The sequence below is a fragment of the Pseudorca crassidens genome, chromosome 19 (assembly GCF_039906515.1).
Source record: "Pseudorca crassidens isolate mPseCra1 chromosome 19, mPseCra1.hap1, whole genome shotgun sequence".
Lineage (NCBI taxonomy): Eukaryota > Metazoa > Chordata > Mammalia > Artiodactyla > Delphinidae > Pseudorca > Pseudorca crassidens.
The window spans coordinates 2,968,013-2,993,188 of NC_090314.1; the positions used below are offsets into that span (position 1 = coordinate 2,968,013).

General features: G+C 61.1%; 1 protein-coding gene and 2 long non-coding RNA genes across 6 annotated transcripts in view; all 3 read right to left on the reverse strand.

Annotated features, from left to right (window-relative positions):
* KCNJ12 (potassium inwardly rectifying channel subfamily J member 12) overlaps positions 1-6,930 on the reverse strand; it is a 36,770-nt gene extending 29,840 nt beyond the window's left edge. For 2 of the 4 annotated variants that reach the window (XM_067717146.1, XM_067717149.1), the window contains exon 1: positions 6,363-6,930. The gene's annotated coding sequence lies outside the window, so the exon portion shown is untranslated. Of the gene's footprint in view, positions 1-4,863; positions 5,077-5,198; positions 5,383-6,362 lie in introns of those variants that run through there. The other 2 variants (XM_067717148.1, XM_067717147.1) reach the window with 2 other exon arrangements.
* Positions 6,931-13,252: 6,322 nt separating this feature from the next.
* On the reverse strand, positions 13,253-19,324 carry LOC137211725 (uncharacterized). The gene is made up of 4 exons (XR_010937192.1): positions 18,366-19,324; positions 17,184-17,253; positions 15,347-15,497; positions 13,253-13,753 (listed from the first exon to the last, which is right to left on the reverse strand). It is a non-coding gene; the product is annotated as an uncharacterized lncRNA (long non-coding RNA).
* Positions 19,325-23,475: 4,151 nt separating this feature from the next.
* LOC137211941 (uncharacterized) overlaps positions 23,476-25,176 on the reverse strand; it is a 28,651-nt gene continuing 26,950 nt past the window's right edge. Inside the window, exon 3 of the long non-coding RNA XR_010937285.1 lies at positions 23,476-23,734. This is a non-coding gene — a long non-coding RNA (uncharacterized lncRNA). The remainder of the gene's footprint in view (positions 23,735-25,176) is intronic.

The following is a 25,176-nucleotide window of genomic DNA, read 5'->3' on the forward strand; positions in this document are numbered from 1 at the left end:
CAGAGGTGGGGGGGGGACCGAGTCCCCAGCAGAGGCCTGCCCTTGCCGAGGACCTCGGACGCGCAGCCTGGACCGTGCCTTCCCTGCGGGACTCGAGCACAGCCTCAAATTTGTCCACGCTGGGCCGGGTGGGCCCTGAGGCCAGAGGGGACGGGGCCAGCCCAGGGTCAAGGACTGGGCTGCAGCAGGGTGACCTCCCCGTGGTGGCTGCACTGCTGGGGAGACCGAAAAGGGCAGGTTCCCAGGCTCCACCCCAGCCCTCGGAACCAGAATTTCTGGGGACGGAGCCAGGAGATCTGCATTCTCCAACCGCTTCCCGAGGGGTCTGAGGAAGGAGGGACCCCAGCAAAGATTCAGCACCTCTCCCGGGAGTAAGACACGCCAATTCTGCAATTCCAGGTTCTCTGTCCCAAAGAGGCCACAACTCCACGACTCAGCCCATCGCCCAGGAACTCGGGTGGCTGAGTGCTTTCCTAGACTCCACAGCTAAGATTCTGTGGTCCCAAGACTCTGAGACTCAGCCCTCGGGTCAATCAAAGGAGAGAGGATGAAGCCCCCGAGTATGGGGCCTGGGGCAGCAGCAGGGACAGCAGGGACGGGAAGATGAGAAAACACGGAAACAGGGAGGGGGAGACAGACAGAGAGAGGGCGCTGCAGCTGCTAGCAGGTGTGCACAACTACATCCACATGTTTGTTAAACACTCAGACAATCTAAAAGGTTCTCTAATGAGTCCCCTCAAAAGCATAACGCTTTGGGGTGGGGGTGAGGGGGAGACAAGGTTTGAGAAAAAGAAATTCATTTTCTGTCCTTACGATCGTGCGATGCTTTACCGTGAGCATGTTAACACGCTTGTCATTAAAAACTGTGATAATTAGCAAGAGAATATGACAAACTCTGTGCTTCCTTAAGTGTCTGTTTACTGGTTTCTTTACCCTCCCCCAATCCAGACATCAGTCCCCAGCCCCCAGCCCCAGGCACAGGGTAAAAGCAAAGATACCAGCTCCAGACTCAATAGTCAAAAGCATGAATAAGGCTGAATTCTGACCTCCTCAGGGCCTGTGTCACTAAGATTCACCAGGCAGAGACCTCTAGGCCTCTCTGAGAAGGAAAGGGAGAGGCCAGCAGGGAAAGACATGTCCAGGGGCTGGTCCCCAGGGCCTTGTGCGAGGGGGTCCAGGGCCCTGCCCACACCCTGCTTCCACAAGGCCACGGGCCAGGCCCCTGCGAAGCCCCACCTTTGAGCCCCCTCACCTGCCCCGATCCCGGTCCCCTCGGGAGTCGCCGGCTTCCATCCACCTCTGCTCGTCGCGCGACCCAGCCAGGCCCCGCGCTCTCTGGGCCTTGCCAACCTCTCATCCTGAGAAGGGGCTGGACGGAGCCAGCTCCCCGCGGGGCCCCCAGTCCTCCTAGCCCCCCCTGGCCCGGCTTGGCCTGGAACCAAGAGCCCACAGGCACAGGGTCGGGGGCAGGGGGGTGGCGCGGCTGCTACCTCCCAGAACGCCAGCTGCCGGCAGCGATTTATTTTTGCCTTAAGTGCCGGAGAATTGCAGGGCTGGAGCCGCCAGCTCAGGGGGCTTGGGCTGCAGCTGGAAGGAGAGGGAGGTGGGCAGGGTGGGGGGCGCACAGCCCCTCCGTGACCTCGGCCGTTCACGCACACGCACACACACGCGTGCGTGCACACACACAGAGCTCGGTACCTCGCTATCTCCACATGCCCCCCCGCCCCCCCGCACCAGCCCAGCTCTGCTGGCGAAGCCACCAAGCAGCTGTGAGGAGGCTTCGGGGGAAGAGGGTCCCAAGCGCTGTCCCCCACTTGCTGCCACCTCTGGCCGGGGCTGCCCTCTTGGGCCGCAGGCTGCCCACTCCCACCGCGGGGACGTCCTCACAACGTGGGGCCACAGCCCCAGGCGAGCTGCAGGGGGCCCGGCTCCGCCCCAGAGGGGAGCTCAGGAGACAGGGCCTGCCCTGCACCCAAGGGAGACCGACAACAAACAAGAGGAAACATAGCGTGGCAGACTGCGCTAAGTTCCACGGAGAAGAAAGCCGAGAAGGCGCGGGGAAGGGAGGCTGCTGTGTTGCCCAGGGAGCCAAGAGAGGCGCGGGGAGTAGGCGGCGTCTGGGCAAGAGCTGAGAGCAGTGAGGGAGGGCCCCGTGGAGCTCCGGCGAGGGCAGCTGGGGGCACGGGGCAAAGGCCCAGGCCGAGGAGGCACCGCGGGCGGGAGGCCGGCGGCCTGGGCGGAAGAGGGGAGTGCAGGCGGCAACAGGGCCAAGCTGCAGGCCCGGCGGACCAGGGTGAGGAGGGTCCAGACCCCAAGACCCTAGAGGCCACGCCAAGGGAAACGTGGCTGGCGCTGCAGGGCTGAAGGCTAGTCAGGGGCTGGACCAGGGTCCCCAGGGCGCCCACAGCCTCACGCGGCCTTTGCAGCTGCTACTTCAGCAGCTGGGCAGGAAGCCTCGAGATGCAGAACATCGGTGGGGTGAGAGGAGGAAGTGGGTTGGGGGGGGGGTAGAGCTGACACACTAGGAGGGGGAGGCCCTCTTCTCCCATAGAACCCTCGCCTACCCTCTCTGGGCCTCAGTTTCCCCCCTGTCCAAGGGAAGGCTGGACTGGATGGCGGATACCAAGGCTCTGGCGTCGCAGAGGCTCACATGCCCTCCTCCATGGAGCCCCGCCTTTCCGCACCCCATTTCTGTTGAGACTCCCCCAAAGGCACACACAGAGGTTCACATTTCCACTCTCCCATCCTGGGTGCTCTCAGAAGCCTCCCCACCCGGCGCTCTGATCCCACTTCACAGATGATAAACTGAGACCCAAGAGAAGTGACCGGGCCACAGTCAGACCCCCGGCCTCGCTCACCCTAGCTGTCTGCCCTAAAGTCTCCCCCGAAAGAATGAGACAAGCGGCCAGGTCAAGGGCCAGGTCTCCATTTACTCAACACCCATTTATTAGGCACCTTCTGTATGCCACACACTGCACTGGGGCCACAGCTGAGCAGCGGGCCACAGGGCCTCCACCCCAGGAGTTCACAGCCCCACCACAGCCCCCAGTGAGGCCTCAGCCACAGAGAAAACAGCCCAGACACAGACCCACCAATTATTTACTGAGCACCTACTACACGCCAGGCCTTAACCAGGTCCCGAGGACACAGCAACCTGGAATCTGGGATGGCAGGCAGGCACCAGGGCCCGTAGGGGACCAGCCCTGGGCGGGTAGGGGGGCAGCCCCCACAGACAGTGGGGCACACGGATGCATTCTGCGCAGGCTGTCTGTGGGATGCAGGAAGGCGGGCTCTGGGTCCGAGCCGCGTTCCAGTCTCTCCCAGAGCCTCCCTGGCCTCACGGAGCTACTGCCATCCTCTGCACTAGCAGACCATTAGGAAATTAAATCAGCCGGCAGAGTGCTGGGCCCTCAGCCAGTGCCCAGCGAGGGCTCCAGTTCTGCCCTCGGCCCCAGATCCTCTGGAAAACCCTCCTGCCTGGCCAGCCCCACCCCCAGCCCCAGCCCCACGGCTCCTCTGAAGCCTCCGGGCCTCCTGCCCTGCCTGCGGCCCAGTTTCAGCCTGGCTTTCTTTCATCTCTGGCCTTCCCCTGGCTGGCTCCCTGCCACACTGCCAACTCCCCTGGAGCAGCCATCCCGTGGACCGAGCCCACATGTCGCACACCTTCCGAGTGGCCAGCCAGCCTCTACCCCTCTTGCTGCCCATGAGCTGCCTCTCTCCCAGCCTCTCCTCCATGCCAGCCCGAGACAGGGCTCCAGCTGCAGCCCCAGGGCAGGGGCAGGTGTGCCCAGGCGTCACTCACAGCAAGAGCCCCAGCAGGGACCCAGCAACAGGCACCAGTTGCACCTGTCGGAGGGACGGCCCAGCCCGAGCTGGGAGCAGTGAGCCCGAGAGTGGACACCAGGTGGGCCCCGAGGGGGCTCCAGCAGCCTCCGGCCTGGAGCCAGACAAGGGCCACAGAGGTTGCTGGGAGTGACGATGCAGTTGCTTCCACCCTAGACGCTGTGCCAAGGCCTCCTGGTGCCGGGCCCGGTGCTGCCAGCCGTGGCCCAGGGCACCGGAGGCCTCGCCAGGCCAGAGGCCTGCCCGCAGGCAGAGCCGGTCCCAGTGCTGCATAACTGCAGGGCGCTGCTGTCACTGTTAGTGTTGTTACTGTTACCACCGCTGTCACTATTATTTCACTGCCTCGGGGCCACCAGTGCTACCTTGTCCTGCTCTGGGCAGACTTGAGAGGAGGGACACCACGGACCTGGGGCAGGAAGCCTGGCAGGGCGGCCCTCTGGCCTGGAGAGAGCTAGGTGGAGGCTTCCGCTCAAAGCCCTGGCTTGCTGTGTGGCTTTGGGCAAGATCCTGCCCCTCTCTGGGCACCTTTTCCTCACAGCACAGCACAGTTCACTGAACATCCTTCCACCAGGCACACACCTCGAGGAGGGGTCGCCTCCTAAGCAACCTGAAGCCTGACGGGGTCTGACATGGCAACTGGGCTTGGGAGGGGCGTCCAGGGATAGGCCGACAAACTTAGGCTCTGCCCCTTTGCCTGAGGGAAGGTCCATCCCCTTCAGGGCTGGGAGGGGGCTCTGCTGTGCCCTCATCTGGAGAGGGGGGCACAAGGAGGGAGTCCGGGACTGGAAATTCAGGTCTGCCAGGTGAGTGCCAACACCCAGCATCTATAGAGTGCCCAGTACATGCGCTCAGCGGCACACCCGTAGAGAGGAGGGCCCTCCCCTGTTGTCCAGCACGCTGGAGGCCCCTTCTTGTCCCCAGGGGTGCCCAAGCACCCTGCTCTCCCTCAGGGGTCTGGGGCCCACATGCTGGAGCCCTTCCGGGGCCCCCTCCTGGAGCTGCCGACACCCGGCCCCCTACCTGGAGGGGAGGGGCCGCCAGAAGGCTGAGGGGCGGATCACGCTGAGGAGTTTCTCTGGGGGTCCCAGCGCGCGCTGAGGGCGCTCTTCTCACAACGGGGGGAGGAGCTGGCCGCAAAGAGACCACACGCCCCCACCGCTCCTCGGGCTCTCCCCTCCCTGGCGCTCTCCAGCCACGCGGTGGCGGTCCAGGGCGGAGACCTGCGATGAGGGGCTGCAGAGGAGCACAGGCAGAGGCTGAGGTCCGAATGGGGCGGCAGCCGGGGCCTGGCCGTCCTCGGCACCTAGGGAGCGGGCGAGGGGTAGGCTGGAGGCTACCGCCTTCTGGGTTCGCACCTTCGAGGAGGCGGCTGCTGATTTCAGCGGCGTGTGGGCGCCTCTGCGCTCCCCGGAGACGGAGCCTGCGAACCCGGGCTCCGCGACGCGGATATGGGGGGCTGGAGGTCCCCAGCACTTTATTCCAGGGTCCGTCCTGGGCACGGGGAGCAGAGAAGGACGGAGCAAAGGTCCCAGGCAGTGCAGGGCTCCCGGATGAAGAGCTGCTGGGGAAACGGGGAGCAGGGTGGCCCCGGTCTCAGCAGATCCAGGCCGCGGGGAGGCAGGAGAACCTCCCAGAACCAAAGACCACCTCCAAAGAGACACTTTCCTGTGACCTCCAGTCCTGAACACAGGTTTTAAAAATGTTCACATGACATGTGCACACTCCACCGGAACAGGCAGCACAGACACCCACTGGGGCCTCAAATCCCATGCGAAGCCCCGCAGGAACTCCCCACCCAGTTGCCGCTGGTTCCCCCGCCCCGCGCCCCTCCCCGCGCCCCAGGACAACCAGAGCAGACGTCAGCACTGTGAGGGGACCCCGGCCCTGAAACCCGCGGGGCCTCTCAGCCGAGCGACCACCCCTGAGCGATCAAGGCCGACTTGTACAAGCGAAAAAAGGTGCGGCTGGACTCCTCGGCTGGCGCCCTCGAGTGCCAGAGGACCACACCGTTTCCAGAATATCTTTACTCCAACAGAGCGCAGGAGGTGGGAAAGACCGACGACTCCAAGGACCCGCAGCCCTTGGGCCTGGGGGCATTTGCCGGGCCGCCCGTAGTCCGCGCCCCGGTCGGGGGGTCTCCGGGGAAGGTCACTCGTAAGACTGACACCGCCTGCGGAAGCGCCTCCCCACGCTCCCTCCCGAGCCCCCTCGTGCGAGGCGTTCAGAGGGGGGCCGAGGGCGCCTCAAAGTTTCCCGGAGCGCCCCCAAGACGAAGGTTAGCAAGGAGCAAAGTTCCCTGGCGGCGGTGGCTGGAGACATGGCAGAGGAGAAAAGCTCGCAGTCAGCATTTCCTGCTAACGCTCACCAGGGAGGGGGAAGAAAAAAAAAAAAAAAAAAGCAGAAAACGAGAGGTCGAACAGACCCCGCCGCCCCACCTTCCCAATTGCTGCACCTCCTCGTGCTCGCTCGGCCGGGAAGGGGGCCCGCGAGGAGCTGGAGCCGGGTCCCCCGGCGCTTACCTCGGTCAGTGCCCCGGGCGCGGCGCGCTCCGCGTCCTCCGAGCTCCGGGCGGCCGTTCCTGGCCCCGGCAGCCGCCGCGCTGCCTGCATCGCCGCCGCCGCCTCAGGGCAGCCCCCGGGGGCGCTCCATGCTGAGGGGAGCGTCTGTGCGGGGCGCCAATCGCCCCGGTCCGGTCGCGGGGCGGGGGCGCGCGCCTGGACGGCGCCCCCAGTCGCGGGGCGCACGCTCCGGTCGGCGCGGCTGGCGTCCGTCCCTCCGTCCCGCGGCGCGTGCGGCCGACCCACCCCCTCCCCCGCCGGCTGTTATCTGATCCCGGGCTGGGCCGGGCGCGCTCCCCCACGCCCAGGCGCCCCGCGTCTCCACGCCCGCTCCGGCCCCTCCGGCTACTCGCCCTCGCCCTCGGCTGCCGTTCCCGGGAAGGCGGTGGCAGCGGCAAGGCCCGGAGAAGGCGGGGAGAGCGCAATGGAGGGCGAGGAGGCGGCGGGAAGCTGAGGCTCGGCGCGCACCCAGCTCCGCGCCCGGCTGTCACCAGAACCCAGCTCGGCAACAACTCTAACTCTCCGCGGAGAGAACGCCCGCCCCGCGCCGTGCCGCCGCTGCCCCCGCCCACCCAGCCCAGGCCTGGCCCGGCGTCCCCGGCCCCGGCCCCCCTCCACACACAGACACACGGCCAGCCACTTGCGCACTGGAGCGCGCGCGCGCGTGCACACACACACACGGAGGCATGTCCGCCCAGAGACCCACACAGGTGCATGGCGAGCGCACACACAGGAAAGGAAATCTTGCACACACACGTGTGCACACAGCCGAGTACACAAGCTCAGGCATCTGGATCCACACATGCAAAATGCATGCCGTGACATGCATGGTGGTTGCAGGTGCAATACACACTCATACATGCACGTGCAAGGGTGACAGCTGCAGGAGGGCACATGTGCACACAGGTCCCAGCTGGTACATTCCCATGGACTCCTTTCCCGTTGCACCCCAGGCATGCACACTCGGACACAAGCGTTTCCCCCTCTTTAATAGCATCTCTCTCCTCATCTGGCGCTCTGCTTGGCTTTTTCCTCTCCTGCTTTCTCTGTGCTCCTCCCCCTGCCCGCTTTCTCTGCAGACCTGACCCCCATGTGACCCTCTTCTCTTGCCACCCCTGCCTCTGCCTCTTCCCAGCCTGTCCCCACAAGCCCTGCCCTCCAAGCCTCCTGGGGCCTATTGTCTGGGCCTCAGATCTCTCAGCCTTGGGCAGGGCCCAGGCCTTTCATCCCGGCAGACAGACCTGCCCAGCTGGGCCTTGGCCTAGGGAGACCCCATTTTATCGCCAGGCCGACCCCTTGCTCAGCTCTGGGGCCACAGATTTCGGCCAAGGAGGCAGGTTTGTGCTCAGCACACAAGCCTCAAAGGGCTCTCTGGCCCCCTCAGCCTCCAGCTTCCCCTTTAATGTGAAATATAATTATGTGTCTGCACAGCAGGGAGACTGGCTGCAGGATTCTAACCGAGGAGGATGGCTTTCTGGCCGCCGCCCAGATCGCTGACGGCTCAGACAGAGTGGTCTGCAGTCCCCACCAGCCCCAGGCTCCCGGCCCCAGGCAGCTGGTGGGTTCGGCCTGGCCGAGGCCACCCGGAAAACTCACCCCAGGCTGTCCAGACTTGGAGCCACACCATGTCCTCTGTCCAGCTGCAGAGGCAGATCCCCTCGCCTCTCCGTGCCTCACTTTCCTCGCCTTCGTCCTGCAGCTGCAGTGAGAACTGAGGACAGAGCACACCTGACGGCCTTGGCAGGCTCACGGCTGGGTAGATGCCGGCCGCTGACCAAGCGCTCGCTCTCGAAGACACTTCATCGTCACCACGACAGTGGCCCTATTTCACAAGTTCGGGAGCATATCTGTCCCCAGTATGAGAGCCCCTGCCCCTTGCCTTGACGGCTGCGAGGGGCTACAGCAGAGAGAAGGGGCATCCCAGTAGATTCCAGCCCCATGCCCCCAACCTGTTCTGCCCGACTGGTATGCAGTGTCCTGGTTTTCTCCTCCTCAGAGGCCAGCTCCCGGGGGACCAAAAGCTCTCAGGAAACTTTTCCTCCCTCTCCCTCTCACAGTGACCGCGGAGGGAAGTGGCTCAGCTCCCCACCCTCCCCTGCCCAGTTTCCCAGAGGACACGGTTCTACCGTAGGAGGAAGGGGCCCCAAGACACCCATCCTGGGTCCCCAGAGGAGCCGGGATGCCCCGCAGCTGGGAGACGCTTCCAGCAAATGGTCTCAGCTGGGGAATGGACAGGAGTACCTTGGGGCAACACTGGGTCTAGGATTCTGGCAGCTCTTGGGACAAGGGGGTGTACCCAGGGCTTCCTCAGCCCCAGAACACCCCCCACACACAGACACCCACCCAGCTGCTCACCAAGAAGGCCAGCGTGAGGCAAGCTGGTCATCCCCCTGGGCCCCGAGCCTCCCCCAGAGCCATCATCAGACCCATTTCACAGAGACAGCGAGTATCCTCCCCAAGGTCACCCAGCAAAGAAGGTGCCGCAGAGGTGTGAGCCTAACTCCTTAGGCTGCTGGCCTCCAGGCTCTGCACCCCTCCCTCCCGACCTACCAGCTGGGTGGGAACTCAATTCCTAACCCTAAACGCACCCCACCAGCAGTCACTGTTACCTGGACACACAGTCCCTGACTGCACAACAAGGGGAACCAGCTTCCCGGGGGGAGGGCGGCCGGGGCGGGGGGGACTCGCCCTCGTCCCAGTGCAGGAACTGGAGCACAGAGGGGCCCAGGGCTTCCGGTCTGTGGGCAGAGGGCTCTCGGCCCTCCCAGGGCACTGCCCAGAGCAGTGGGGGGCGTCACACCTCCCTGTGGCGTGGAGGAAGGCCAAGCAGGGCCGGTAGAGGGACCTTGGACATGTCCCCTGCGAGGTCCCGCTTCCTTCTCCATAAAATACCCGCCCTCCCAGGACGCCCTCCCAGGCATGAGAAGCCAGTGAGACAGAGGAGGTAGGTGTCCTGCACACAGCAGGAGTTCTGGCTACAGACGGCCCTTCCCAGCACCCTCTGAATGTGCCCAGCTTTCCCGAACCCTGAAACTCTCCCCTCCTCTCCAGGGTGGGACCCAGGCCCTCCCAGCCCTAGGCGGAGCACACAGTAGCTGTTCACGAAAACATTTGCTGAGCCGGGCATTCTCAGAGCCACAGGCCAGGAGGCAAAGAGCCCCTGGTCCCTCTGGAACCACTCCTTCATTTGAGGAATGTGAGGCCCAGAGACGGGAGACTGCTCCCGAGTCCACAAAGCCATGAGGAGCAGGGGTGGGGTGGGTAGGGGGCCCCCCGCAGGCTGGGGTTTACTGGTCTGAGTGGCCACACGCTCAGAGGTGCCGGCTCCTGTAATACTTGTATCTTAATATGATGACACCAGCATAAATTAACCACTGACTGAGATGTGAAAACTGGGCACCCCACCCATCAGGCTGCTGCCTCGATGCCCCCAAGACCCCTCCGAGCTCCACAGCCCCAAGGGCTGCCTCCTCCCAGGAGCCTGCCCGGGTTTCTCCTTCCTCAGCAGGAGACCCTCGCAACATAAAATGGGCTCATGGCCTCCCAGGGCACGACTGAGAACCAAAGCTCCAGTGCACCCCCTCCTCAGCCCCCCTGTTCCCAACACACCGGCCAGCCAGCTTGGTTCTGCTGCTGGGCTCTCTCCCCAGACTGTTCTTCCTTCGGGGGCAGCTTACAGTCTTCTGCACACAGTCTCCCATCCCCCGTTTTACTTTCTTCCCAGCTGGCCACTTTCTGCGGCATCTCGTTTACTGTCTGTCTCCTCCAAGGTCTGTCAGCTGTATGAGGGCAGGGGCAACGTCCGCCCAGCATGCTCACAGCCCAGGGCCCCCAAAACAGTGGGAAGAGATTGCCTGGGGAAGACATGACAGGTGTGCAGGCCGAGGCCCTTTGTCAGGGGTGCCGCAGAGACATGATGGCAGGGAGAGGTCAAGAAAGTGACAGCCTGCGAGCTCCCGGCCCTGCGCTCCCCGGTCCCCAGGCACCTGCAGCCCCGGGCTGACCCTACGGCATCGATCTGAGGAGAGCAGAACTTCAGGAACGGAGTGCAGCCCTGGAAACAGGACACTGAGTCCCGCCCACCCCGTCAGGAAGCCGGCATCGATCTCAGCCTGGAGCTGGCCGGCTGACGCTTGCCTCCTGCACAGGCTCAGCACGCGGCCTCCTCCCCGCGCCCCTGGAGCTGCAGCTCTCTGGAGGCCAGGGGGCAGCACCGGGGTGAAGGCCGCTGGATCCAATACCTTCTGTGCGTTGGGCGGGTGCTGTCCTGGCTGGGCCACTTTGGGGGCATCAGTGGTCCACATTCTCCCACTGTTTAAGCCCCTCTCCTGAGAACCTTACCCACACCTACCCATGCCCTCTACCATCTGCTTGCTGGAGGGATGGCTGGGACCACAGCCGGCCCAGGATGCAGGTGACCCAGGCCTGGCTGTGAGCTTTACTGTGATTGGTTGGGGGTGTGGACATGTGATCAAAGCCAGCCAAGGAGAACCGGCCCTAAGACTTTGGCTGCATCAGCTGGGAAAGGAACTCTACGCCCAGGGGCCGCTGGGGACACCTTTGCCCCAATGTGGGCTGAGCCCGCCTGAGAGGACCCCCACCCAGAGGAAAGCAGAGGTGAGGGTGCAAGAAACAGACTCCAGACACGGCCTATGGGGCCCTTAGGTCCATCCCTGAACTTCGAGTTTTGCAACGGCAATAATCCCTTTTGTAACTTGAGAGATTTTTGAGGTGGGTTCTAAGACTCCTCTCCACGCCCTCGAGGGGTTGCTGGTAGATGTAAGAAGACCAGCAAGGCCTCCACAAAGCCCCGCAAACTTCCCAAACCTCCTTCCTCTTCCTTGGCAGAACCTGAGGGTAAAGGACTGGGTGCAGGTGAGGCCACCTGCTGCCCTTCCCGTTCACCTTCTCCCCTCCTCCAGAGGGGCTGGGATGGCCTGCAGGCCCCAGGATGACGGGAATAAAGGGCAACAGAGGGAGAGAGGGAAGTGGCCTCAGCTCTCAGAGTTAAAAATAGCTTTCCCCAGGGAGGCCTCCCCGCTGGGATAACCCGGCCAATTACCAGCCCCTCCACTCCAGGTAGGCACTGCCCGCCTCTTCCCTGTGCCTGCCCACCGAGATCCCCACGGACGGGGCCTCTGTCCCCAGGACCAGCCCCTCACCCCTCCATCCTACACGGGGGCGGGGCTGGAGCCCGCTGCCTCGGGCTCCTCTCTGAATTGGGCCTGACTCCGAAACAGAAGTAGGTCTGTAAGGCCTGACAACGGAGAGTGAATTGGCCAAGACACCCTGACTCCCCTTCCTCGCGGCCCCTCGCCAAGAATCAACAGGCAGCATAGGGCCCATTACATGATCCTATTCGTGTTAAGAAAAACTACAGATATATTTGCATCAGCAAAGCAAAAACCCTGGAGGTTTGGAGACTGTGCCCCTCGTTCACTTCTGTGTGGAAGCAAACGTCTACACCTGCTTCCTGAGTGTTCTGGGCTCAGGCCCACCTGGTGGGTCCCCGCTGGGCACCTCAGCAGAGCTCAACCTCCACTCCGAGGAACGAGAGTAGTTCGCACACTCAGGACAGGGGGGCTTCAGGGCTGCTTTTGTTTGGTTCTTTAACTCTGTGCAGAAAGCATTTATCACTGCAGCATTTTTTAACTCAAGTTATCTTGTAGATGTAATAAAGCGACGGGGTGGACGAAGCTCCCTGGTGTCCTGAGGTCCAGTTCCAGGGGTCAGTCTGGGTGGAAGCTCCTGTTTAAGGAGCACCCACAGCCTGGGCTCTTCTCAGGGACAGGGGGCGGAGTGGGGGGGAGGAGGAGACTGGGTTTCTGGGGCCTCAGCTCCTGCCTTCCCCGTCCAAGCCTCCGTTTCCTCTGCTGTAGAATGGGTACAGTGCTGCCCGAGTACGGTGCCTGGCGCTTGGGAGGCCCTCGGGGGATTCACTGGACGAGTGGACAGAGGACGCAGCTCTCCCGGCGACAGTGCTCAGACGCGCCCAGCACAGTGGGGGCTCCTGCGGCCTCCCTGGTACCCTGCCCTCCCCGGCTGGGTCCCACACCTGCTCTGGGCACCCACAGCCTCCCAGGCTTCCCACATCACATCACTGTCCCTCTCCAAGCCTGCCTACCCCTCAAACTGGGGGCTCCCTGAGGCCAGAGGGGGCTTCCCCCCTCCCCCAACACGTCCCACTTCCGGCTTCCGTATCTCGCTCTCCACCAGAATCGGCATCACCTCCAGCCTGGGTCACCTCCCTGCCTCAGTCCAGGCCCTGACATTTCAACCACGATCTGGCCACAGCTGGCCAAGTGAAGAAGACACCTCCCTTGATGCTGGGAATTCATCCCACCGACGTGCTTGCACACGGGTACCAAGACGTACCTCAGAAGTTCCCGCTCTGTAGTAGCACCGCTCTGCACTGCTCCCTGGAGAGGGGAGGACACCATGGCACTGGTGCGGGGGGCACACAGCTGTGGGGAGCAAGGACTGGGCTCCATGAGGACAGAGGTCTGGTCTGTCGGCCACAAGACAGCACTTAGTAGCTGCTCAATAAACTTTTGTTGAATGGATCTAATGAGGCAAATTCTTTAAGATAGAGTGAAAAAGCACAATGCAGAAGAGAGGGGATTGAATGCCATCATTAGGATTTTATTTAAGCAGGATACGTACACACACACACACACACACACACACACACACACACACCCTAGGGTGTTGGATAGAATCTTCTGGAAAGACACCAGAAACTGGCTCCCGAGAAGAGAATTGGGAGGTTAGGGGACAGGAGGGAGGTGAGCTGCTCTCTGTGAGTTCGTTGTGCCTTTACACCACCTTCAAGGGTTCTGTGCGTCCCCCCCCCCACCGCCACATTAATTCATTTAAAAAGTAGCCCAGAGCTGAGGGGAGAGGGAGACTCCCCACTCTGGGGCTCTCAGCTGCCCTGGAGGCTGGTCCAGAAAGCCGTCCTGAACCCGCCCCCTCACTCCTTCCCATGACCAGCTCCTTCAGCTCCAGATTCCCTGAGGAGCTGCCCGACCCCATCCTGTCTGTGGGATTAATAAACATTCTGTGATGACCTGAATCTCACAGAAGCTCCTCGGGGACAGCCTCGCCTAGTGCCAGGGGCCAGGAGGACCCACTGGTCTGAGGGACGTGCACGGTCCCCCGGTGGTCTATAGGGTCCTGACACACCTTTGCCCCCCTGTTCCCTTGGCCCCGGGGCGCCACCCCGACTGGCATCGTGGCAGTAGGTTCAGTGCAGGTCTCTGTTCAGAGCTGGAGGAATCCCTCCCACCAGGCTGGCCCATCCACAGCACGGGGACAATCGTATCGCCTCCGTCTGGAATCCATTAGCCGGCCTAGGGATGGGGATGATAAACACAGAATCAGCTGCATATCCACGGAGCCCAGCCCAGCCCCAGGGAATGTCCCTCTGAACACAGAGGATTCAGTAACGACCACAGGTCCTGGGGTCAGACAGGCTTGGGTTAAAATCCTGACACCATCACTTACAAGCTGTGTGACCTTGGGCGAGTCATTTAACTTCTCTGTGCCTCCGTTTCTTCCTCTGCACAATGGGGACCGTACTAGTGCCTGCCCTGCAGGGCTGTGGTGAGGATAAGAAGCAGGAAGAGCAGACACAGCTGCCGTGAGGCGCAGCGCAAAGCCCCCATAAAGACCAGTGATGGTGCCACTTGTCACCGTCCATCACTGACTGTGGTATTATTGGTGTCGCCGCTCCTCCTGGCAGGGCGGGCGGGAGCAGGCGGAATGTCAGGGATGGAACCCGGGGCCGTGTGTTTGATGGGAAGAGTATCACTATTTCTACCAGGCACCGCTGAAATGTACCGTTTCCTTCCACTGTAAATTGAGGCAGCAAACGCTGGTGTCAGCGGCAGCGCCTAGGACTTCATTACCCAGAAAAGTCACAGATGTATTCATATCCCACTCTTGGTGTTACAGACCTCTGCAAGCGTCATTTACATCCATCTCTGGCCCCAAATTATGGTGGGGATTAAATCTGCCACTCAACACTATCATCGATGCGTTCAGAAAAAAGCACACATCCTACCATATCACAAACGTGCTTTTTAGCCACTGTGATAACTGGCTCCTTCGGCATCCTGGGCGTCATTTGATGCTTTTAAGACCAAGATTCTGAGGAGGGGCCTAAGGCACAGGCATGGGCCCGAAGCCCCCAGAGGGACGGCACCACGAAGGTGCTGGACCCACCGGCCACACCCCTGCCGAGACTCCACAACTCCAGTCCACAACTCCGGTCCTAGGCCTGTGGCCACGTGCCTCAGAGCCCCAAGCTCACCCTTCCTTGATCCGGGCCTTGCACAGCTATCTGCACAAGCTCCAGTGTCCCTACGCTCCTGCAGGGGGTCAGACCAAGAAGGGGATGTCTGAGCCCTGGGGTTGGGGGCCGGGCGGGGTGTTGTCATTGGGGGGGCCCCGAGAGGCCTCACACATTCACTCCTGGCCTCGCCATTTCCGAGTCTGCCGGGGAGCCCTCCTACCCAGCTGCAGGTCTCAGTCCCTCCCCGGCATCTGGGCCGAGGCTCCTGATGCCTCTGGCTACTCCAGAAGGCCCTGGAAAGCCAGCATCCCCAGCACCTGAAACTGGCACTCAGAAGACGAGTTAGGGAGAGTGGCCAGAGGGTCTGGGCGGGGAGCCCCTCCCAATCAGGAGGCCGGGAAGATGCAGTTGTCCACAGTAAGGGGCTCTGGAATGGAGCAGGTGGACTGCGTGGAGAAACAGTCCCCTCCTCGAACTCCCAAAGCAGGCAGCTCAGCTGAACATGGAGACCCAAAACCCCTGCCTCCTGGGGAGGCCCCAAGACCTCAGGGCGATTCAGCTCACCCCTGGGTCCCATACACTGCATTCTCCAGGCAGCCTCTCCACCCACATCTCCATTCTCCCACTTAGAGCATCTTGGCCAGCTTACGCTGAGGGAAACCGAGGCGCAGAGATGTGAAGTCCGATGTCACGCAGCCACGAAGCAGCTGACTCCACACTCGATGCTCGTAACAGCTGCACTGCTCCCTTCCCCGAGGAATGAAGTTTCAGGGTCCCAGTTCCCCGCAGTCCTCGGGTGCCTAAAGGTCCAGCATTACTGTATGAATGGGAGCGGGGGGGGCATTTGGGGCAGAGAGAAGAGTAAGGACAAAGGACCAGGCAGTGTGTGTGGACCAGGCAGTGTGTGTGGAATCAAGGTCTCTCGGAGGCCACAGCTCAGCCTCTTTCTCTTCCGTTCTTTCTGCAGAAGAAAGAGCGAAGCGTTCCTGCGACCCCAGCAGCTCAAAGCCAGACACAGCTGCCGTGAGGGGTAGTGAGTACCATTATTACAAGAGGTGTGCAAGCAGCCAGGACCCTTCTGTCCTTGCGCAGCAGGCTGCAGATATCTGGGCGGGGACTCTGGTCAATTTGTCTCGTGTGTGTGTGTGTGTGTGTGTGTGTGTGCGCGCGCGCGTGTGTCTGTGTGTGTCTGTGTGTGTGCGCGCGCGCGCGTGTGTGTCTGTGTGTGTGTGTGTGTGTGTGCGCGCGTGTGTAGCGGGATGTGGGGTGTGCAGAGATTGAGCCTGTCCATGCATGGCCACGAGGTCAGTGCCCGGAGCTGGGGCACCATTGTCCTGGGATCCCTCCTGGGCCTTCAGTCGAGCCAGGGCTTAGGCACAAAATGGGTGCACTGAGGGAAGCAAGATGCGGAATTCAGGCCTTTGTGTCAGCACATAGCTCACGCTGGCTGAAGCAGGCACTGCCCCCCACGGGGCCCCCCCACCCTGGGTGGGGCCCTTTCAGCCTTGCCAGTCTCAGGGGCTCTGAAGCTTGGGCACACCCCTACCCCCAGCATCATCTGAGGAGCGCAGAGGGAGACTGAGAAAGGATTTCTGTCGTTTCGCTTTAGAAACCATTTCGGTTTATGCCCGGCTGTGTCATGCACATCCTTAGGGGTTTCTGCCTCGGGAAAAACCTGGACCACAAAGCATTTCCAAATGGAAAAGATAAAGTTCCTGAAGGTGACACTGGGTTACGCGGGTTAGGCGTGGAGCCGGGCAGCCGCTTCCAGGCACCTGCCCTCCTGCCCATCGCAGTCTCCTCCTTGCAGGTTGCGGGTCTCAGGGGAGGGGCTGATGGAGGAGCTGTCTCCACCTGGCTCCTGATGCCAGCCTTGTCTGAGCCCTGGTCAGGGGCAGCCGCCAGCTTCTTGCAGCCTCCACAGGGGTCACCGGGGGTGAGAGCCGGGAGGGCAGGGCTGAGCCTCTGAAAAGCCCAGGAGAGGGGCTTTTCTGCTGGGGAGAAATGGCCCTTTCCTCACACATCACCGACTCGGCGGCCCGTGAAACCCTCTGTTCAAAACCCTCCCACGCCTCCCAACTCAGCCGCAGCCTCAAGACCTCCACTACCTCTCGATCTTATTTCCTATCCCCTCCCCTCACACCTCCTTGCTATTCCTAGAACACACCAGGTCCTGCCTACCCCAGGCCTTCGCACTTGCCGCTTCCTTTCCCAGAAGTCTCTTCCCCCACATCTCCGCAGGGCTCCCTTTTTCACCAGCCTCAGGTCTCTATTCACATCTCTTCTCAGGGATATGCCTTTCCGGATGTTTACTTAAAACTGTACCCCTCCCCACTCCATCACCCCTTTCCCAGCTGTACTTTTCTCTATACCACTAAACCCCACATAATATGGTGTAATTTACTTATTTGTTATGTTATCTCGCCCCAAAGGCAAGAACGTTTGTCTGTTCTATTCTCTGCCGTATTCCCAGCACCTAGAGTTACCTGGGAAAATAAAGCTTTGTTCAACGAATAGAATCTTCTCAATAGAGCTGCAAAGGAGGCATCCACATCCCTGTTTTAAAGAGAAGGAGACAGGCTCAGGGGGAAGTGACTTGGCCAGAGTTCCCGGCAGAACACGGCAGAACTGGTTGGAATCACCGTCACTAGAAGCTGAGCACCGACTGCGTGCCACACGCTTCACATTCATCATCTCACAGTACGTTCCCAGTATCCCAGGGAGCGAGCTGGGCAGCAGGATGCCTGTTGTACCCACTGGGCACTGAGGCTCGGGGCTCTGAGGCTACGGGGCTGGCTGAAGCACCGGCCCTGGGGTGGCGGGGCCAGATGAAACAGGCTCCCTTTGTCTGCCGCGAATCATGCCTGTCGCCCTCCCACCCACACCCCCTTTCCTGGAGGCAGGGCGCTGGGTGACAACCTGGCTGTGGGTGAGCTGCTCTCACTACCTCACTCCATGGGGCCAAACGACGCTGTAAACAACAGGCTGGAGCCTACAGGTCTTCACAGAGACTTCCTCCCCCAGAGGCCAGCTGGAGGGAGCTTCAGAGATGCCCAGATGGGTTGCCCGTCCCCGGAGGGTGCCCGCTTGTGTGGTGGTGACCCCATCAAGAGCCAGGCGGCCCTTAAGGCTAAGCCGACCTGGGCACCAATCTGGCCTCATCTTCTCCTCAGCTGTGAGGCCCTAGTAAGTCATGTCACATCCCTGAGACTCGGTTATCTTCGTCCGTAAAATGGGGAGATAAATGCGTCCGTCACAGGGTTGCAATGGGAATTAAACGCGACTGATTGTGTGAAATGTGGGCAGGGCACAGAGGAATCACTCAGGACATAATAGCTGCTGCTTCTCATCCTTCTCCGAGCCATCTGTTCACCCACCCGACCACTCATCGATTGACCCATCCATCATTCATTTGTCCGTCCATCCATCAACTCATTTGTCCATCTACCCAGCCGCCTACTGATCCATTCATCTATCCATTTACCCATCCATCTGTCCATCCATCCGCCCTCTCATTCACCTACCTTTCCATCGGTTTCCTTTCTTCCTCACTTAGAGCATCAGTTTTTTCATTCATCTCTCACCCCCATCTGACCTCAACTTTCCTAGTACAAACCCTTTCTCTGCCGCTCACTGCTGACATGGTCAGACCCACACTTCACACTTACCTGAATCTCCACCTTCTGGACGCAGTGGAGGCCTTGGGGCTGACATGGTGGGAGAGGGCAGAGGAGGAGGGAGGGCCACTGCCCACCCTCAGCCCTTCACACTCTTCTCCGGCTAAGCCCAGACTGGCAGCTAGAGCAGGCAGGGCGCCCTGGAGGCAATCAATCAATCAATCAATCCATTCGTTCAAGTCACGGTCGTTGGGCACCCACTGTGTGTCGGCACTGTGCCACCTGCTGGGGACAGGGCACTAACAATACAAACAGAATCCCTGTCCTTGAGCAGCTGAGGCTCTAGTGCAGGAGACAGGGAATAAACAAGCTGAGAGAGGACTTAGAATGTCAAGTGTTATGGAGAAACATAGAGCAGGGGCGGGGGGGGGGTGCAGTTTTAGGTTGGGTCACAGAAGTTTCACTGCGAAGGAGGTGAGGGAGGGGCCGTGAGGATAACTGGAGAAAGAGCAGCCTGCAGAGCCAGCAGCACGTTCAAAGGCCCTGAGGTGGCACTCGCCAGGCGAGCTCCAGAAGCCCACGGGGCTGAGCAGAGGGGGCAAGAGGGGTGGGGGCTCGGGAGGGGCTCCTCTGGAGCCTTGAGAAATCTGTGCCTTTGTCTCCGAGGGAGGCGGAGCTATGGGAAGGTTTTGAGCTGAGGGGTGACCTGAGCTGACTTAGGTTCCAAAAGGGAGGCAGGAGAAGCCTCTGGAGCAAACAAGTGAGGCTGACAGGCAAGGCCCCTGGGCTCCTCCCCCAGGTCACTCAAGGGGGCTGGTGGCTGTAATTGTAGATTGTCACCCACAGTTCCTGGAAGGCGCTTGAGAATCTGCCTCTCCCCACTCCCCCCCACCAGCTGCAGGGGCCCAAGGGCGGAGCCTGTGTCTGTCCAGTTGTCCCCAACGCTCCGCAAGCTGTCTGGTGCACAGTAGGAGCTGGGGAACGTTTACTGAAATAAAGAAGGGAGGGAAGAAGGGGTGATGTGAGCAAGACAAGAAAGGAGGAAGGACAGAGGGAGGGAGGGAGGGAAGGAGGGAAGGAGGGAGGGAGGGAGGGAAGGAGGGAGGGAGGGAGGGAAGGAAGGAGGGAGGGAGGGAGGGAAGGAGGGAGGGATGGAGGGAGGGAAGGAGGGAGGGATGGAGGGAAGGAGGGAGGGAGGGAGGGAGGGAAGGAAGGAAGGAGGGAGGGAGGGAGGGAAGGAGGGAAGGAGGGAGGGAGAGAGGGAAGGAGGGAGGGATGGAGGGAGGGATGGAGGGAAGGAGGGAGGGAGGGAGGGAAGGAGGGAAGGAAGGAGGGAGGGAGGGAGGGAAGGAAGGAAGGAGGGAGGGAGGGAGGGAAGGAGGGAGGGAAGGAGGGAGGGAGGGAGGGAGGGAGGGAAGGAGGGAGGGAAGGAGGGAGGGAGGGAGGGAGGGAGGGAAGGAGGGAGGACTCCAAGGAGCCCCCAGCCCTGCCTCTGAGGTACAGGGCTGTTCACACATTCCACCCCTGACCGTTACAGCCACTGTCAGAAACACTGAGCCTCTTTAATAGAGCTCAGCGGTCCCTGGAGGCTTCATTTTGGCCCCAGGACTAAGGAGACAGTCAGTGTTCCCATTTCACAGATGGAGAAGTGGAGGTCCCTGGGGCTGGCTCCTGAGAGCCCCCAGCAATGACTCTCCGTAAGGTTCCCGTCTCCCAGCCACCGTTCCACTCCCAGACATATTTGCGAAGGCAAAATCATGTTTTCAAAACTTAGTTTGAAATTTAAAATTTAATTGTAAAATGGAAACCGTAATGTTCAGCTTTGCCTCACTCATCCTGACCACCTGCCCAGGGCCAGGCTCTGTTGGGGGCAGAGCCCCTGAGGGTGCCTGATCTCTGGCCAGCCGCTGCGGAAACCTTCTCGGGGCCTGTGGGCTGGAGATCCTGACTTTCCCGGCACAGGCGCTCCAGTATTCCGAATTTTCAGCCCAACCCCCGCCCCAGTTGAATAGATGAGGTGAGGCCCTGGCAGGGGTTGATTTGCCCAAGGACGTACCAGGGACTCCCGCCAGCAGGTGAAATACACAAGACGGTTTACTGACGAGAAAAGTTGAACTGAGCCAGGAAAGAAGACGTAAAGTTCTCCAGCTATGAACAGAAGGAAGGTGGAGGTCCAGGCGGCAGGAACCTCCCAGGCCTGGTTAAGAATCAGAGTGGCTCAGAGCAGGGAGCGGGCAGCGCCTGAGGGAGGCTGTGAGGCAGGCTGCCGAGCGCCACTCCCGCCGGTGGAGCCGGGACCTCATCAGGAGGGCGCTGGGGGGCCCTGGAAGGTGGTAAGCTGGTAGTGACCCAGACAGAGATAAACGGGGGTCTGTCCTCCCCAGGGTGCCACCCTTTCCACCCAGCACAGTCAAGGAGAGAGGGTCTGGAATCCTCACCAAAGCGTCCCCCATGACGCCTGAAATTCCTCCACCAGAGGCTCATGAGGGAGTGAACTGTGGGGCAGGAGGACCCTCCTGGCTTCGCAACCAGAAGGAAGGACCTCCATCCCTCCCGCCACCAACACCTGTGCGCCCCCCCACACACACACACACACACATCAGCTTTGCCAACGTCTGGGGCTCTCTGCTTGCACCGGCGGGCTCGGTGTAAGATAACTGAGCACTTGTAACAGTTTTCCTCCTCGAGCGTCCCAATTAGACACCACTGGATGTTCCTCCTCCCTTCAAGACCGTCTTGCCGCAACCCCGGAGGCAGGGCAGGTACGCGGCCACCCTCCCGCCAAGCCCACTCACGCTCCTCTGCCGCCCGTCCCGAGGTCGGCGAGCAAGCGGAGGCCGAGTCCGGACCATCGCTGAGCCTCGGTTCCTTCCTCCGCGAAGCCGGCAGAAGAGCGGCCCGCGCCTCGTCAGGACCTCACGAGGAGCCAGGAAAGGAATATTAACGAAGCGCTCAGCGCGGGCAGCCTGGGCCACTGGCCGCCCTCCCACGAGGGACGCTGGTCGGGGTGGGCCCAGGGGCTGAGGCCGCAAGGCAAGGGACCGGGTCTCCCTGAGCTTCCTGCCAGCATCTAAGGCCAAGGTGCTGCGAGGCTTCCCGTTCTCGCCCCAACTGGGGGAATCAAATTCTAAGATTCCCGAGGCTTCTAATTCCTGATGACTGGGAGTCCAAGCAACCCCCACGCTCCGCTCTCCTTGCTGGCTGGAGCCCGTGAGGCTCACCTAGGCACAGGCAGAAGCCACCCCTCAGCCTCCCTGCCGGCCCCTTTCCAGCCACGTACAGCCAGACGGGTCCCAGGAAACCTGAGCTAGATCGCGTCCCCCGTGCTCCGAGCTGGCCAGCAACTGTCCTGTGCGTAACAGGAAGCCAGACCCCTGGGTCCCCTCAGTCCTCCCTGTGCCCCCTCCCACCTCTCTCTCTCCCTCTCACTGGCTTCCTTGTTTCCGTCCCCACCTCAGGACCTTTGTACTTGCTGTTGCCGCTGCCTGTAGCACTCTCCCCCTAGCTCTCCACTCACCATGCTCCGCACCACCCCGGCCTCAGCTCCAAGGCGTCCTCCTCAAGAGCCTCCCCGCAAGTCCTCAGACCACAGAAGCCACCCGCCTTTGTGTCACGTGAAACCTGTCCCATCTGTTCCTTCACATGTTCATTTTTCATCCCCCAGGCCCGGAGTATTTGTCTCTTTCACCGCTGTGCTCAGGGCCTGGCATACAGTGGGCGCTCAATAAATACGTGTTGGTGAATGAATGAATTCTGTAATTAGGGGAGCCTAAGTCTTGCCCTCGCACGCAGGGCGTGATAGAACTTTGTTGGTTGTTAGCTCAGTGGGCGTTTGTTGACTGACTGCCTGACCTGGCACAGCTGCTCCTGGATAAAAGGCACTTCACATATGCTGGAGGGGAGAAAGCAGAGGACAGCGCACAACTCTTACTTGGCAAAGGGACAGAGGGGACTGTGCTGAGTTGCTGGCCCCATGACCCACACCTCTCCACCTGCCATCACCACCTGCTCTGTTGGTCCAGCCACCAGCTCACGGCTGTCAGGCTCTCCCTTGCCTTTGCTCTCCACAGCCCTGTACAGGCCGACCGGTCCTTGACCAGAGGTGGGGGCCTCTGAGGTCTGCAGGGGTTGGTGTGAGGGGCCAGAAGCTCTGCCAGGAAGTGTAGGCCCTAAGGCTGGAGTGAGGGTTGGGATGGGGCTAATGGCCAAGCAACTGCGACCCTGGTGGCCGCTGCTTCCGCAGGGGCTGTTAACAGTGTTAATGGGGCTGAGATGCCCCCTCCAGAAGCAGGCCTTCCCCTCCCGGGCTGTTAAGTGGATAAGTGGCAGGGAGGGAAGGAAAGAGCAAGGCCCCCCCACTCCACCACCCTGGTACTCAGGCAGCCTAGGGAGTCTAGAAACCAGCTTAAAATGTGGGGGGACGACACCGCGCTCTTCCCCCTCATTTCAAGTGAGAAAACCGAGGCCCGGTGCACCAACCTGTTTCCATTCGTCCCCTCCCCTCCAGCCCCTGTGATCATGGCTCACCCCTCCTCTCTGGGCTGCAGGAGCCCAGCCACAGACCCTCAGGGACAGCTTCCAACCCAGGCCAGGGGGGACATCTGAGGACAACCTACCCGTTGGGCACAGTAGCTGCAGTGCCCCGGGCCCACAGCTTCTAGGATGAACGGTGCGAGCAGTGAGAGAGGAGAAGAGGCAACTTGGCAGGACCTTGAAGCCCAGCGAAGCTTGAAGGGTGGCTTGGATCTGTCGGCAGTAGGAGGTGAAGAGGGGGGTTTGTGCTGGGAAGGTTGGGGTCGGATGCTGGAAAACTCTCTAGAGACAAGAGAGGAACGTAGAGACTGACACAGTAAATGATGGAGAGATAAAACAGATGGACATGTGAACGGATGGATGAGCGAACAGATAGGTGAGGGTATGTAAGGGAAGGATGGACAACTGGATGGGGTGAGCAGGTGGGTCAAGAGGGAGGCACGGATGAACAGGTGAGTAGACAATGAACAGATTAAAATTCATCTTTATACCAATTCAGTCATAGAAGCTAATTTTCATTGTTTTTCACGGAGGACGTGGGGCTCACGAAGGCAAAAGTGCCCGGGGTGCTTAAAAGTCATAATGGGGCCCCAGAGGAAGGCCTGATGACTCACTGGGGGCCCTGTTTTCTTCCCCACCTCCCTCCAGCCTGGCTCAGCCTTCAGGTCTCCATTTCCCCACCTCCAGGGCCATGCTCAGGTGGTTTCTTCTGCAGGGGAAACCCTTTCCGGAACCTGCACCACTCACCCTCTCCTCCTCCAGAAAGTCCTTCAGGGCTGGCTCAGCACCTCATCTGGGCTCCCACAAGACCCTTGGTCTTGTGTTTGAAACAGTCTCCACCCAGACGTGAGCCCTGGGCGCCGGGATCTCTCCTCAGGGACGGAGGCCTAAGGACAGGAAATAGCCCCTGTTACCCCAGCATTTCCCAGACACGGGTCACGTGCCCAGTTGCCATGCAAAGAGGAGGTTAGCGGACAAGTGTGGCCCAGGGAGGCCGCGAGGCAGCCACTGGCCACATCCAGTGAAGCGATGGTGGCAGGAGGAGCTTTAGAACTTAGCAGGTGGAACGGCAGGGTTTACTGAGGGGCGGGGTACGGGGCGAGGGGAAGCAAGCCGGTGAAATCCCACCTCAGGACTTTTGCACCTGCTGTTCCCGCTGCCAGGAATGCTCTTCCCCAAACGGGTTCTCCTTCAGTCATTCACCTGTTAGTCTTTGCTCGGCTGTGACCTGCTCAGGGAGGCCTTCCCAGACTCCGCCCCAGCAGTACGGGCCCCTCTCTCCTGCCGTTTTCTTCTCAAGGCACTGTCTCCCCCTGGTATTTATTAATCCCCAGCTTGAATGTCAACTCCACGAAGGCGGGGCTGTTGTTCTGTCACCACTTGGTCCCTAGCCCCTTGCACAGGGACTGGCACACCATAGGGGCCCAGCAAGTGTCACAGACCAGGGAAGGCTGACAGAGAATGGGCTTGGCGGGCAGAAGTCAGTGAGCACAGAACTGACAGTCATTCATTCATCCAATTCCTTCATTCGACAGCATTTATCCAGCGCCCACCATGTGTCAGGCACTGCTCTGGGCACGGAGGGCTGAGCACATCAGACAACGTCCCTGGCGTCCTGGAAGCAACACTCCCCAGGGAAGACGAGACATAAACATGCCAGTGTGGCCATGAAAAGCGGGACGGCTCAGGCGTGCTCAGGGCCGGGAAGGAGAGAAGCAGAACACGGGGTGCTGCTGGCTGACGCCCCAGGCCTGGCACACCGGGGTTGGTGCACGGGGGACCCCGCCTGTCCTCTGCCTGGACCTCACTGGGGGAGCGTTCCCGACGTTCCCTCAGACATGTGGGAATGTGGTGCGCCCACGGCTGGTGTGCAGTAACTGCTCCGGCCGCCCTGGGAGCCTGGGGGACCCCGCTGGGAGAAGCCCGTGGGCCCCAGCAATGCAGACAGCTCCGCGGCTCCTGCCCACTCACGGCGTCTCCAAGTGGCAGGTGGGAAGCTGGGCAGCAAGGGCCTCACATTCGTCGCTTTGCTTCTTCTGGCCCTTCAACCCCAGGCCGGGAGGGCCGGGTGCCCTGCTCTGGCGGTGGCTCGAGATCTCCAGGGTTGCTGTGAGGACCGACCAAGGTTCAGGCAGCCATGTGGCCTCAACACCATGGGCACAGAGTAAGAACAGATTATATGTGCTCTCTCCCCTCCCTGCCAGTGCCATGCTGTGTGACCTTGGGCGGATTTCCTCCCTCTCTGAGCCTGGAGCTAGTTGGTCCTTAGAGGGAGCTCAGCCAGGATCCCTGAGGTTCTGGGATTTCACCAGTTGTGGTGAGCAGATGG